At 36.1% G+C, this 15,902-nt stretch overlaps 1 pseudogene; it reads left to right on the top strand.

The window, feature by feature from the left end:
• The first annotated feature begins 1,480 nt into the window (after nucleotides 1-1,480).
• Nucleotides 1,481-1,652, top strand: LOC115944050 (U4 spliceosomal RNA; annotated as a pseudogene).
• The last annotated feature ends 14,250 nt before the right edge of the window (nucleotides 1,653-15,902 follow it).

A 15,902-nucleotide genomic window follows, 5' to 3' on the forward strand; every position in this document is an offset into this window, starting at 1 on the left:
GTGCAGCAGCATAGTCTTAACGTTCTTGAAGGCCCTTACAAAAACAACTCAGCACTATTATCAATTATGATTTTCAGTTTTTTAACGAAAAAAAAAACCTCAGAGGTGTGCAATTAGAAAATTTAGAGGGTAATCACTGGCTTCTGGAATCTGGATCGATATGCAAAACCATGAGATATGACTGTACCAACAATGTGAGTTATGGGAGCTGTCATTAGTGAATAGCTGTGTGGCTTTGAGCAAGTGATGTAATCATTCTGGGTCTCGGTGCTATTGTCCATAAAATTGGGCTCATGTCCAATTTGGGGTTGTTGTGAGAACACTGATTAATATAAGGGCTTATTTATGTATGGCACTTGGAAGCTTTCAACACTTATAATCCATAGTATTTTATACATTGACTTGTTTCTGTCTAATACTATAAAAAATAACAGCCACCATTTCCTAAGTGCATACATAGTAGGTACCAGGCACCATCCTAAGTGCTTTATGAGTATCAGTTTATCTAATGTTCACAAAAATCTATGAGGTATTTACTATTTTTTTGTTTTTTTTTTATTTTATTATGTTATGTTAATCACCATACATTACATCATTAGTTTTTTTTAATTTATTTATTCATTTGAGACAGAGATATATATATAGAGAGAGAGAGAGAGAGCATGAGCAGGGGAGAGGCAGAGGGAGAGGGAGAAGCAGGCTTCCCGTGGAGCAGGGAGTCCGATGCGGGGCTCGATCCCAGGACCCCGGGATCACGACCTGAGCCGAAGGCAGACGCTTAACCATCTGAGCCACCCAGGAGCCCACATCATTAGTTTTTGATGTAGCGTTCCATTATTCATTGTTTGCGAGGTATTTACTATTAATGATCCCAGTTTTTTGTTTTTTTTTTCAGATGAGAACACTGAAGCAGAGAGTTACTTGCTCAAGGAGACACAGATTACAAATGAGGGCAGCAGGATTTGAACCTCAGAGTCCATACTCATGTCCATTAAGCTACACTAGCAAGGATGAAAGACTGGAGTGCAATTATGAAGTACATATACATATGTACTATCTCTTTTTTTATGGACAATGTGAATACTTGAAAATGCTTCTATAAAATTGCAAGGGCATCCTTCCTCAGGCTGGATAGGGAGAAACCCACGTCGTAGGGAGAGATGGAAGAGGTGAGGCGAAGATTTGCAGGAGATGAGGAGGCAACATGAATATTTTGCTAGCTAAGGACAGTCTGATGGCTTTGAGGTGTAGTTGGAAGCATACTTAACTAGAAGCCAGGAGACTTCTGCCCTAGTTCCAGCTTTGTCACTAACAAGCCGTCTAGTGTTAAATCTCACATAACTTGTCACTCTACCTTTGTGTCCTCATCTAAAATGAGGTCTTGGGTCTAGCATCTAGACCAAACTAATTTAGACTGATAGTCTCTAAAGACTGTCCTTATTCTAATTTAATTTTATTATTATATTAAAATCTAGAAACAAGCTTTGTGCAGTGGCAATATCATAGCCAATGAGGTTTATCCAAGGCGTGATTATTGCTAATTGAAAACTAAAATCTAGAAACAGCATCTTCAGCCACAAAGACTACCAGCAGTATCTTTTCATCTTAGTAATAGGATTTTTTAATTAAATTTTTCATTAATTTTAATGAATGTAGTTATGCTACTTAATTCAAGAAAATTGAATAGACATATTTTTTATCTAGACTGGGGAACTGAGTACTTGTGTTTCAGTTTGTAACCTGCCACTAGCTGTAGACTCTTGGGTAAGCCCATGCTTGACTATGAAGCTCAGTGTCCTGAACAAAAGGGGTAATTTCCATATTCTTTTTCCTGATATAACATTAATCATGGTCCAGTTTTAACTAAGTTAATAAACTTTTGGAAACAAGTTTTTTATACCTGTTTATTTTTTGAAAAGCACCTTAAAAAACATCCATTGCCTTCTAAAGAGACAAAGTTATAAGGATCCTCAGCTGGTGACGTTATGTAGTACAAATCTACAGTTAACAGAAAGCCTCTGGGGATTGCTTCTTTTCTAAAGGCACAAGGCTAAGTGGTGGCTAAAAGTTCCAGGGTTTTGCCTCCTGACTTTCTGATTTGTCTGACTAGGAAACTTTCCACTACTAGTAATTAGCACCCTCTAGACATCTGTTTCTTTGGGGAAAAAAAATACATAAGCCACAGAAAGATTAAATCTAATTATTATAATTTCCATTTCTGGGGCAAGGCCTTTTCATAAATAATTATGTCTTAGTGCAAAACTGGCAAATTTTAGGCACTGGCCCTATCATTCATAATAATAAGTAGATTTATAACCCACAAGCTCATTAGCTACAGAAGGCTAATTAGAACTTTAACCAAAAACACCAGTATATGAAACACTGAGGTAATCACAACATTTTGGCTCTGAAAACATCCGCTTTTTACCAAATGGACTGCATATCCAGACCGCAGGGCAAGAATAAAGTAGTAAATACAACACCAGGAAACAGGGGTTTACAGCTCTTTATGAAATTACCCTTGGATAGAGGCAGGTTCTGCTTTCCTAAGGATGTATATACTTAAAACATGTGTGAAAGAAGATCATGGCAGAATAAAATACTAGAAAGAGCAGTGCACAGGCATGAGAAAGACCACAGATCTACTTCTGGCTCAAACACACTACCTCGTCTCTCAACTTCATTTCCTCCCATTTGATATGAGAACATTGAACTAAATACCCTCTCAAGTCCATTTCTAATCCTCATATATAAAGTAAAAGAATTAAAGCAGAGACTCATTTCTCTTCCTAGTTAATAAGATGCATTTATTTTATTAAACTCTATTTTATTAATTTTACACACACTTACACTTCACTTATATGGGCCAGGCACTGTTCTAAACTCTTCATAGAAATGCCTTATATGCAAACAATGAATCATGGAACACTACATCAAAAACTAATGATGTAATGTATGATGATTAATATAATAAAATTTAAAAAAAAGTAATGCCTTAAAATAGATAGTATTATTATCCCACCTTACTGAGTGAAGAAACTGGACCATTGACAGATGTTAAACAATTGGCCCAAGGTCACACAGCTAGTGTTTCTCAATCCATGTGCACAGCATGCTGGTATGCCATAAATTCTTCACAGCCAAGTGCTAATCAGAGCCAGAGTCTGATCACAGCTGAATGTTGAACAAGATCTTTATTTATTTTAATTACAACCGATATACACTATTACTGAAATGTCTGACAAAAGTTATTTACATGCCTTTGTAATGTGGTGATTTTCCTTTTCTAAAAGATAATTATCCATATTTAAAATTATATTGTGGATATATACTTATTTTCCACCTCCTGCCACTATGTATAAACTCCATGAAAACAGAATTTTCCCTGCCTTGGACATTATTCTATCTCCAGAACCTAGAATAAATAAGTAAATAAATGAGACTCTCTTTTCTCAGTGATTTGAAGATAGATTAGATTTGAAGAAACAGACTCTGAAGACAAAAGTTAGGAAATAATTAAAGTACCTATATATGAAAAGTCATAAAAATTGAAGTCATATGTCTTTCAGCAAAAACAACCTACAAACATGAATTCTTATCGACACCACCATAATTGTCATTAGTCAGATTCTAATAACTTTACATATTTGTCATTTTAATACATGTTATTTGCTATATTGCTTATTGTGGTTGACTACCCCTAGTCAACGCTACCCCTAATGATTCTTCTAAGTTAATAATGGTAAGCCCATCCCTTTTCCAATAGTTGGCTCAAGAACAATAATTCTCTTCAGATGTAAGTAGGTAGTTGTTGGGTGGGATTATAGGAAATACCTCTTCTGTACTTACTGGCTGCTGTAAGAAGATACATTCTCTCTTCTTACCCTGTCTAGATGTGAAGCCTGGAATCACTGGCCCCATTTTGCAGCAGGAATGGTAGAAAAGAGAGATGAAAAAAAAAGGGATTCTAGATGATATCACTGAACCACTGAACATCAGAGGTAGCCTACCCTACCTCAGGATTTCCAGTTATGACAGATTATAAATTTCCTGACAGATTAAAGCACTTAGAGTTGATTTTTTTAACATGTACCAAATTCATTTAGACAACCCTGCAAGAGAATGTTTCTTTAATTGCCACTGTTATCCAATGCACTTTTTCCCATGATAAGAGACGTTCAAAAGAGAACTGCTTCCCTCTCCTGAGCCAGTCCTCTGTAGCTGTCACTATTAACTTTCATGGCATAGAGCCATGAATCTCCATCTGACATTTTCCCATCAATCACCAGGGAGTCCTGCTTCCTCTATTTTCATCAGTCTAATGTTCATAGATGGTCATTAAATCTTGATATGTTTAATTCTCTTAGACTAATTGGTACACCTCTGATCTTTACCACATTACGATTGTTTCACTCACTAATAATAGTGTTGGTATTTGGTTTGGTGAGAGAATCCAAAACTTCACTTCTATAGTGGCTATTTGTTACAGTTGCTTCTTTGATGTTCTCAGTATATCCTCACAGCCCTAAATTGGACATAATAGGAAATTAGAGATGAAAAGTCAAGATGATATTATGGGATTAGGTGAAAAAATGGAAAAAATATAAAATATTGTTCATTAAATCATGAGCATCTGCACTCATTATATTCATCCCAAACCAAGCAATTTAGTTGAATTTAGCAATATGGCAGAAGCCAAATACTTCACTCCAAACTTCAAGGCTTTCCAATAATAGTAATTTTTCTCCTTATTTCCTCCTAAGAAATTTGCTTTTGATTACATGTCAAAGCTGTTTCTGACTTCCTAATAACCTCTTGCTAACTCCTAACTATGCCCTTCAACATGCTTTTCTTCCCATCTAAAAAAATTTGTCTTATCTTTGCATAAATCCAGGCTATAACTCTCTCTGAATCCAGTTGATGATTAATAAGATGAAATGAGGCAATATGAACAATACTGGAAAACTGGAAACAATGAATACGTCCAACAGATGAGAATAGCTAGCTATGGAATATGCAGATTGTGAACCGATACGCAACCAGCAAAGGCATACTGGAGAAGAGTATACATGATACATTCATATGTGGAAAAAAGAGGTCCAAACATTATAAATTCATCAACTGACAATATCTAGTAGGCTCTCTCTGTGCCACCTACTTGGAATATAATGATGAGCCAATTGCACTTACTGCCCAACTTTCACATTGTAGTGAGAGTAACAAATATTAGTCTAATAATTACATGATATAAAGGAGACCTACAGGGACATATACCTAAGTGTAATAAGGATAACCCAACTGAAGGGCCAAAGACTAAGCAGAGATTTGAAAGATGCTTTGTGGTTAACCTGATAAAGAAAGGAAGAAAGCCTATTCCAGGAAGAAAAAGAAGCAAGAATAAAAGACCTTATGGTAAAAAAGTAAAGATACATTTTAGGGCATAAAATAAGGCCAGGAGCTGAAGAGCAAAAAGAGGGGGAGTAGGGTGGGAAGCAGTGTTTCCCATATGAATGTGTTAATTTTGATATTGCAGAAGCTTCATCAAGTGGACTAAAATGTGTCAAGTGCTTCCTGGAGTTATGCAGTGCACAACATACACAACTATATTTAGTAGCCTTGAGGGACACTGTGATGCAAGATGATGCTAAAAAAGTAAGACGTTACAGCATCTTAAAATCTACAACAAAGAGCTTTCTCTTCATCTCAAGTGTAATGGAAAGCCATTGAACGGTTTAAGGATCGAATGTGTGGTTCACAAAGATCATTCTGGCTACAGTGTGCAGAACAGTTTAGAGAAAGAAGTGTGGATGGGTATCAGACCAGTTGGAAGATTATCGTAGCAGTCCAGATAAAACACAATGGCAGGTTGACTACTGATGGCCTTAGTTACAGTATAGCTGAAAATAGCTCCCTGGATCTGGGAGATGTTTTGGAAAAAAAGAAAAAAATATATATATCACTAAGACTTGGGGTGAATTCTATATGAGGACAGAGGAAAAAAGAGATGTTAAAAATGACTCCATGTGCTGCTTATGTAACTAGAATACACTAGATGAAAGTGTTGCATTTACAGAGATGGGAAAGAGTTGAAAAAGAGCATTTGGAGCTGAGAGATTATATGATGTGGTCACATACTGTATCATCCTATGTTTATAAAAGAACCAAAATACAAGCTCAGAGAGGGACAAAATTTTGAAGAAAATAAAGTCAAATATTAACATTTTTAAAATAGTCACAGTGATAACAGAGACTATCAAATTATTGTCTTGGCTTTTTTTTGCATATTTAAAATATTTCAACATTTTTATTTTTATTTTTTTTTTAATTTTATTTATTTATTTGAGAGAGAGAGAATGAGAGAGAGCAAGCACATGAGAGGGGGGAGGGTCAGAGGGAGAAGCAGACTCCCCGCCGAGCAGGGAGCCCGATGCGGGACTCGATCCCGGGACTCCAGGATCATGACCTGAGCCGAAGGCAGTCGCTTAACCAACTGAGCCACCCAGGCACCCTATTTCAACATTTTTAAAAGGCTTTTTAAAAGCATGCCATCCTAGTCTTTGTGTTATACCCACCCTACCAATTACTACTCTGTGACTTTCCTTCCCCTCTGATATCATGTACTTTCCTTTAGAAGAATTCATAAATTCTACACTTTCTAAGGCTTTGCTGTGTCCCTGATGCCCTATTTGCCACAAGCCCCTGCTGGGGAAAATCTAGTTTCTCCTGCCTTCTTGCAGTCTCCCCAACAGAGCCTAGTTCAGAGCTTGCCATTCAGAAGCACTCCATGCATATTGCACATTGGCTTTTTATCTACTTCCACAGTTTCCCTGGGAACATTTGTGAAGGATTGTTCTAGCTCCATCAAGAGAACTGCCAGTGCAATTTAATTTAGCATATCATAAAGTACTCTGCAAAAACAAAAGAGGAAGGAAAAAACTAACAAATGAGGCTTTGGCTGAGAACAGGACAAGTTTATAATTTATGATGTGCTCCCAACCAGAATTTACTCCCAGGAGGTAAGGAATGGCACACACACCAACAAATCACCATCCGCTCCCTATATCCTGCCCAGCTCAGAGCAGTCTGCTAATCTACTCTTTCACTCAGCTCCACGGTATAATTTGGTAAATTAGCAATAAGGTCTGGCCTAAGTGCATTTCACATGTAGTTAACTATAATAATGCATATGTTATGCTTCGTTTACACAATTCATTACACCTATTTCCACTGGTTGATTTTAGTTTTTATTATTGTTTAAATGTTATTTCAGGAGCTAAGAGAAATTGATGCCTTAGCAAACTCACACAATGGCTCATGTACTTTCTATGTAGGGCTTCCCTGAAATTCCTTTGAACTGCTAAAGGACGAAAGGTAATCCCTACCTCTCATATGCCACCTTGCAATAACCATTTTCACTGTACATAACTCTATTGAAAACTTCCAGGGTCCTTTTATGATTTTAAAGTAAGCTGAAAAAGCAAAAATAAAACAAAACAACAACAACAAAAGGAATGAGAGATTCTAATGCCTCAACAATCTGTTCCAAGATGAGTGGCATCGTACTACCACTGAACTTCTCAAACCTACAACATTGGCCCCCGTGGAGCTCCAGGACTCCGACAGATGTTAAGGCTTAATTTTTTAAAAAAGATAGCTGTTTCTCAAATTCTGTCCTGAGAGAAAAAATACTGGTGAATTTTTATTGCAGGAAAGGCATCTCCAGGAAAATAAATGCAAATTAGATGTGCTGCTATTAATTTTCAAGAGGCCACATAGATGTTCTCAAAATTTTTGGTCTCACAATCCCTTTAAGCCCTTAAAAATTATTGAAGACCCCTAAAAGCCTTTGTTTATATGGGTTTTATCTCTCTATTGACTAAACAGATTTGAAAATGAAAACTAAGAAATTTTTTAAAGTTACTTATTGATTCATTTAAAATAATAACAGTAATAAATGTTCACAAAATTGAGCATATTTTTATGAAAATAATTTTAAAATAATTTAGCAAGAACAATATTGCTTCACATTTTTGCAAAAGTCTTTAATGTCTGGCTGGATAGAAAATAGTAAAATTCTATTTTCTTGTGAACTCAATCTGTTGCAAATTCATCATTTTGGTTAAAGAATATATAGGAGAGTTGGAAACATGGTAATTCATGTGAAAAGCAGCTAGTTCAGCTTGTAACTCAAGTGGCCACCAGACCAGTAGCCAGCAGGACTGCTCTTTGTGTACTTTCTATTTTGACAGAAAGAATGTTAAAAAGATGTATACTCTAAGGTTAAGATTTATTAAAATTAATGTTTGTACTGATCATTATGGATGTGAAATCAGCCTTTTTTTAAAAAAATTTATTTTTTTTACAGCAGTTTTAGGTTCACAGCGAAATGAAGAGGAAGGTGGTAAGACTTCCCATATACTCCACACTCTCCCACACGCAGAACCCCCTCCACAGTGGCATGTTACAACTGATGAACCTACACTGATACATCATAATTACCAAAAGTCCATAAGTTACCTTAGGGTTCACTCTCCGCGTTCTACATTCTATGAGTTTGGACAAATGTATAATGACGTGTATCCATTAGTATAGTATTATACAGAGTATTTTCATTACCCTAAAAAATTCTGTATTCTACTCATTCATCCCTCCTCTGCACTCAACTCTTGAAAACCACTGATTTTTTCAGTTTCCACAGTTTTGCATTTATGTTGATGAGAGATATTGGTCTATAATTTTCTCGTACCATCTGTCTGGTTTTGGTATTAGCATAATACTGGTCTCATAGAATGAGTTAGGAAGTATTCCCTCTGCTTCTATCTTCTGAAAGAGATTGTAGAAAACTGGGGGTAACTCCTTTAAATGTTTGGTAGAATTCACCAGTGAACCCATCTGGGCCTAGTCCTTTCTGTTTTGGAAAGTTATTAATTACTGATTAAATTTAATAGTTATAGGCCTATTAGCTTGTCTATTTTCTCTTGTGGGTTTTGGCAAATTGTGTCTTTCCCTTTTTTAAGATTTTATTTATTTATTTGAGAGGGTGGTGGGGAGCACGAGTTGGGGGGCAGCAACAGGCAGAGGGAGAAGCAGACTCCCACTGATCAGGGAGCTCAACATGGGATCATGACCTGAACTGAAGGCTGACACTTAACCCACACCCAAGCACCCTGGCAAATTATGTCTAAGAATTGTCAATTTCAACTAAGTTATCAAATTTGTGAGTATAGAGTTATTCATAGTATTCTTTTATTATCTTTATTAACCATACCATCTGTAGTGATATATTTTCTTTCATTTCTGATTCGTAATTTGGTGTCCTCTTTTTTTTTTTTTTTCTTAGCCTGGCTAGAGACTTATCAATTTATTGGTCTTTTCAAAGAACCAGCTTTTGGTGTCATCAATTTTCTCTATTGATTTCATTTATTTTTGCTCAAATGTTTATTATTTCTTTTCTTCTGCTTACTCTGGATTTAATTTGCTCTTCTTTTTCTAGTTTCCTAAGGTGGAAACTTAGATTACTGATTCTATACATTTTTCTCATTTTCTAATATGTATTCAAAGCTACAAATTTCCCTTTATGCACTGCTTTCACTCTATCCCACAAATTTTGTCAGGTTGTGTTTTCATTTTCATTTAGTTCAAAATATTTTTAAATTTCTTGAGATTTCTTGAGACCTTGTGTTATTTAGAAGTGTGCTGTTTAATCTCCATGCATTTAAGATTTTTTCTGTTTATCTTTGTTATTGATTTCAAGTTTAGTTCCATTATGGTCTTAGAGTAGATATTGTATGATTCCTGTTCTTTTAAATTTGCTAAGGTGTGTTTTATGGCTCAGGATATGGTCTATCTTGGTGAATATTCCATGTGAGCTTGAGCACAGTGGGTCTTCTGAGGTTGTCAGATGAAGTAGTCTATAGATGTCAATTATATCCAATTGATCGATGGTATTGTTAAGTTCAAATACGTCCTTACCGATTTTCTCCCTGCTGGATCTGCCCATTTTTAATAGGGGATGTTGAAGTCTTCAACTACAAAACTGGACTCACCTATTTCTCCTTACAATTCAATTAATACTTGCCTCATGTAGTTTGATACCCCGTGGTTGCATTAAGGATCGTTGTCTCCTTGGAGAGCTGATTCCTTTGTCATTATGTAATGCCCTTTTTATCCCAGATAATTTTCATAGCTTTGAAGTCTTCTCCAACTAGAATTAACATAACTACTACTACTGTTTTTGAATTAGTATCAGCATGGTATATTTTTCTCCATTCATTTATTTTTAATCTATATGTGTCATTATATTTAAAGTGGGTTTCTTGTAGACAGTATAAAGTAGGACCTTGTTTTTTGATCAACTCTGACAATCAATCTTTTAATTGGTGTTTAGACCACTGATAATCAAAATGACTACTGATATAATTGGATTAATACCTACCATATCTACTTTTTTATTTTTGCTCTTGTTCTTTGTTCTTATTTTTATCTTTCAGTTTTTTTCTGCCTTTTGTGGTTTTAATTGAACATTGCATTTTTTCTTTCTTTAGCATATCAATATGCTTTTTCCCCTTTGTTTAATGGTTGTCCTAAACTTTGCAATATATATTTACAACTAATCCAAATCCACTTGCAAATAACATTGTACCACTTCATGGGTAGTGTGAGTACCTTATAATAACAAAATTATTCTAATTCTTCCCTCCTGTCCATTGTATCACTGTTGTCATTATTTTTTTTCTCTCTGGTTTCTTTAGGGATTTTCTCCTTAACTTTGATTTTCTGTAATTTGATAATGATAGAGCTATGTGTAGTTGGGGTTATTTTTTGTAGGTGAGGGGCTAGAGGGCACTTACCTCCTTGGTATTCTCTGAGCTTCCTGGATCAGTGGTTTCAAGTGTGACATTAATTTGAGGGATTTTTCAGTCACTATTATCTCAAATATTTCTTTGGTTTCTTTCTCTCTTTTTTCTTTTGATATTCCCACTACACATATGTTATACATTTTATACTTGTTCCACAGCATCTGGATATTCTAGGATTTTTTCAGTCTTTGTTCTCTTTGTATTTGTTTTCTTTTTTTCTTTTCGAGAGAGAGAGAACAGGGGAGGGGCAGAGAGAAAGGGAGAGACAATCTCAAACAGGCTCCATGCTCAGCAAGGAACACAACATGGGGCTCAATTTCCCAACCCTGAAATCATGACCTGAACTGAAATCAAGAGTCAGACGCTTAACTGACTGAGCCACCCAGGCACCCCTGCATTTCAGCTTTCAAGGCTTCTAATAACATATCCTCAAGCTCAGAGATTCTTTCTTCAGCTGTGTGTCCAGTCTACAAATAAGCCCATCAAAGGCATTCTTTATTTCTGATACAATGCTTTTGACCTCTAGCATTTCTCTTTAGTTTTTTCTTATGATTTCCATCTCTCTGCTTACATTACATAACTATCATCCTATCTACTTTACCTGACAGAGGCCTCAGCAAATTAATCGTGGTTGTTTTAAACTCCTGGTCTGATGATTCCAACATCCCTGTTATGTCTGGCTCTGATGCTCACTCTGTCTCCTCAAATTGTGTATTTTGCCATTTAGTATGCCTTGTAATTTTTTTCTTAATAGCAGGCAGGACGTACTGGGTAAAGGAACTGCTGTAAATAGACTATTAGTAATGTGGTGGTAAGGTGTCAGAGGAGGGGAAGCAATCTATAGCCCTATGATTATGTCTCAGTCTTTTAGTAAGCCTATGCTTCTGTTTTGTGAATAAAACAGGTGATTCTCAGTTGTTATATTTTTCTCCTCTCCTGGGTGGGAGAGAATGGCTAGAAAGGGCTGGTATTAGATATTTCCTTTTTTCCATGTGGAAAGCTTGAGGGATCCGGAGTTGGGTATCATCCTTCCCCAAATCAGTTAAGCTCTGATAATGCCCCAGCAGGTTAGGCTCTTGTTAACTAGTTTTTCCTGAAGGTAGACCTTGTTAAGTATAAAACAGAGTGCTCTGGTGTATTTCAAAATTTTTCCTTTTACCCTCCCCCAGACCAAGCAGGAGAGGATATTTATTATGAGAAACTGGTTGTGCTCCTGGAGGTAAATGTCACAATACTGTAGCATATTCCCTATCCCTGGGTTCCCCTGGAGTTTTTACTCTCAGAGTTGTCCACACAGAGCCTCCAGAAATTTGTCAATTACAGTTCAGGTTTTCCTACCTGTAAAGGAACTCAGTTTTTTCCTTCCTATGTTCCCTCAGGAATAACCTCCCTATGTGTCTCCTTTATTTTTACATAGAGAACAGTTTACTTCTGACACTTCTGGTCACCAGATATGTGGTGGTTTTCCCCAACACCAATGAACAATTCTCGGACACCAGCAGGTGTCCCATGCCCTCTCCAGATGCGCCACTCTCCCAGCACCTCCATGTGTTCAACAACCCGGAAGCTCTCCAAACCCCACACTTTGGGAATTGTATGGAAGCATGACCAATATCATGTAGGCATGACCAACCATTAACTCCATTTTTAGTCTTTATCCCTTCTTAAGAGAATGGGGGGGTGGGGCTAAAAATTCCAAGTTTCTAATCATGGCATGGTCTTTCCTGGGACTAGCCCTCATCCTGGAACTCACCCAAAGTCACCTCACTAGAGTAAAAGACACTCCTACCAACAGGAAATTACAAGAGTAAAAGGAGGTCTGTGTCAGGAACAGAGGTCAAAAACCAGTATTAGAAGGAGAAACACTCCTAAGGTTCTCATCACTTAGAAAATTATAAGAGTTTCAGGAGCTCTGTGCCGGGGATCAGGGACAGATTTTATGTACGTATGTATGTATGTATGTATGTATGTATTTTTTCCTATTACATCATACTACCCTAGCTCTGGTTTCTGCTCTTGAGTCTTTGCTCCAGTAAGTCATGATTCTCTATAGTTCTCTATCTGTCTCTCCAATCTTAGGAGCAGCATTGTTAATGTTTTAGTTTGTTGAACATTTTATCATTGCTTAGGATGGAGTGGTGACTTCTAAGCTCCTTATGTGTGGAAACTGAAGCCTTTTTTTTCTGAACTATGAGTGCCTCGTAGTTAAGAATACAATATCTACCTGTACAGTTTGCTGCCACAGCGTCGATTTGTACCAAGGCACAAGCAGTTTTATCTACTATTGTCTTTGTACTGTTACGGCAAATCCCAAACACTAAAATAATGAATAATGTCTTAGTATTATTATAAAAATAGTTTTGACCTTGTGGATCCCTGAATCTCAGGATTCCCTAGGGGTCCATGGATCCCACTTTCTGAGAATCATGATCTTAGAATTTAGCACACATGAAAACTCTTATCCTGCAAACTACTTTAAGATTATATGCAAAGGTGGAATGGTCAATGATCTACACCTCTTTCTCTAAAAAATGTTCCTGTTCAACAGCAACTTTTCTCTAAAAACAAAAATAACTCAAGGCACCCACCCCTCCCACCACTTGATTACCTCTTGCTATCACAGAAATGAAGCTAGAAATAACCAACACAATTGCCTAATCTGGAAACTGAGACCAAGAGAGGAAAATTCACTAGGACAAGATTCTAATTTTAACTCCCCTGATTCCCAACCAAATCATGTTTTATATTTGTATATATGACTTTACACAACCATTTAATTCTTCCCTCTTTAGTATGTTTATTCCCCTCTCTCCCTCTCTGTTCTTCATCTTTTAATCAGACACACTCCTAATCATACACGGTAATGTCATTTGTGTATGCTTTGCTAGTTCAAGCTAAAAGATCTTTAAAATATTGTTTCTGTGTGGCTTGACTACATTTAAAACTGTGTGCTAACCCAAAGCAATTAAAAATGGTTTAGTCTAAATTTCTGAATGATAAATTTTAAGCAGAAAACAGAATACACATAACTCCTATTATCTTTGCATGAATTAAAAATCTTTCCAGAGGACAAAATATTGTTTAAATGTAAATAGTTGCAGTGGAGAGGAAATGAGTTTACCCTGTAATGCTGTCTATGAAGATAGCAGTTTATTCCACCCTTCAGTGTCTGTAACCTTGCCTAAATTAAATATAATGAGTAAGAAACTATTGAGAAAGGAAAGCAGAAAGTGCAAGAGTAGAAAAATGCAATCGGTATTTTCAGTCCTAAATTACAGGTTTACTAATCTAGATGCACCATATTACGGATGTTTCTTGGTCCATTATAAATGAACCACAGTAAATTACCTCCTACACAAAATAAAATTGTTACCTTAACCCAAAAGAAAAACTGATGTGAGATGATGTGAGAATCTAGCATTGGTTCATATAATTAAAAATGTTCCTATCTGAAATCTATGATGCCTTTAGCTATTAAAATGTGGTTAATAATTCTCTTGTCAGTCATTTAAGTGTATTTAGGTCTTGGTAATTGAATTTAAAAGAGCACTTCATCATAGAGAAAGAACAAACTGGGTTTGAACATCTTTCCCAAATAAGTTGTTAAAGGGCATTTCTATGCCCAGTGTATGGAACAAGCTGGTGGCCAATGTAAACTGAAAATATCCAGAAAGTAAGGTGTCATGTCGATTCTAAGATCTCAATATAATACTCTTTGAGTGCCAAGGACCCTATTAGAAATGGACCTTGTAAAGCCAAATTTCCTTATAGAGCTTAAAAGGTAAGTTTTTTAATACTTATTTTGAGAATTATACTTTAGCTTTTTCTAGGTTTTATGTAATGCAGATCTAAAGATGGCTCTTGCTTATGCCAACTGAGCATATCATTCAACAGACAGTTCTGGTTTATATTGCAACAAACAAACATGGTGAACCACACACTTCCTGTCTATTTTTCACGGTCTTTACTGGCTAAAATTTAGTGAGAACAGTGCTGTAGATTTCTGTTTGTTCTGTTACAAAGGCACATTAACTAGATGTGCATGGCTGTAAATTTAATATATTATCCAGCTTTCAGATTTTAGCCATAACAAATTGTTAAAAACTGGAACTCATTTTTGTATCATATATTATAAATTGTAAGGGATTATCTAAAATTTCAGCATATTTCTGAACCACTGGTTGAAATACTTTTTCCAGTATCTTTCTACAATTTTATAGACATTACATATCTAAGTCTAACGTTCTACAATCTGGAGGGAAAAACTGAAACAGTGGGTGAGTGCCCTGCGGGGTTCTTGGTATGTTAGTATAACTTCAAGGCACTAAAAACAGACCTGAAATCCTTACCTGCTATGGCTATAGGCTGAATAGCTTTTGGACAAATATTGGGAATAGAAGAACTCCTGACGATCAGTTCTTTCAGGCCAGTTTTATTTCATTCATTTCCTAACTATGGATGGAATAGAATGCTAGCAGATAATTACTAATGAGCCACAGTAAATGATCTAGCAATGCCAAGTCTGACAATTCTGTAGGCAAAAAGAATCACTCCAAATTCAAGGGAAGGACTAACCAGAATAAATGTGAATGTCTGATATTCACCTTTGCTGAATAAACTGAAAACATTACCCTGGAGACATTACTCCAATCTCAGCTATGAATTGGGGGTGAAATTAAAAGTGGAAAGTGAGAAATATGACAATATGCCTCCATTTTATAAAGAGCAAACATTTTTGGTTCAATTGTCACTCAATGTGACAGAAGCAAAGTATTTTGAGATGAAACTGGCACAGAGAAGCAGAAAGCTGAGAGGAAGAGGAGGAATTTAAATTTATGTTCAATGTTCTAGGTACATTTCCAGAATATCAAGAGAATATGAGTAATGATAGCAGACACATTTACTGGGCATTTGTTATAATAATAATCCTGTCCTTTATATGTCAAAATGAGACCAAAGGAAGCATATATTAAAATTCTTTTTCAGGTAAAGAAAGAAATGAATACAAAAGAGAGAAGAATACAGTAATAAAAATCAACAGGG

Source organism: Leptonychotes weddellii, chromosome 7 (assembly GCF_054177405.1).
Source record: "Leptonychotes weddellii isolate Sample4059 chromosome 7, ASM5417740v2, whole genome shotgun sequence".
NCBI classification, from domain to species: domain Eukaryota; kingdom Metazoa; phylum Chordata; class Mammalia; order Carnivora; family Phocidae; genus Leptonychotes; species Leptonychotes weddellii.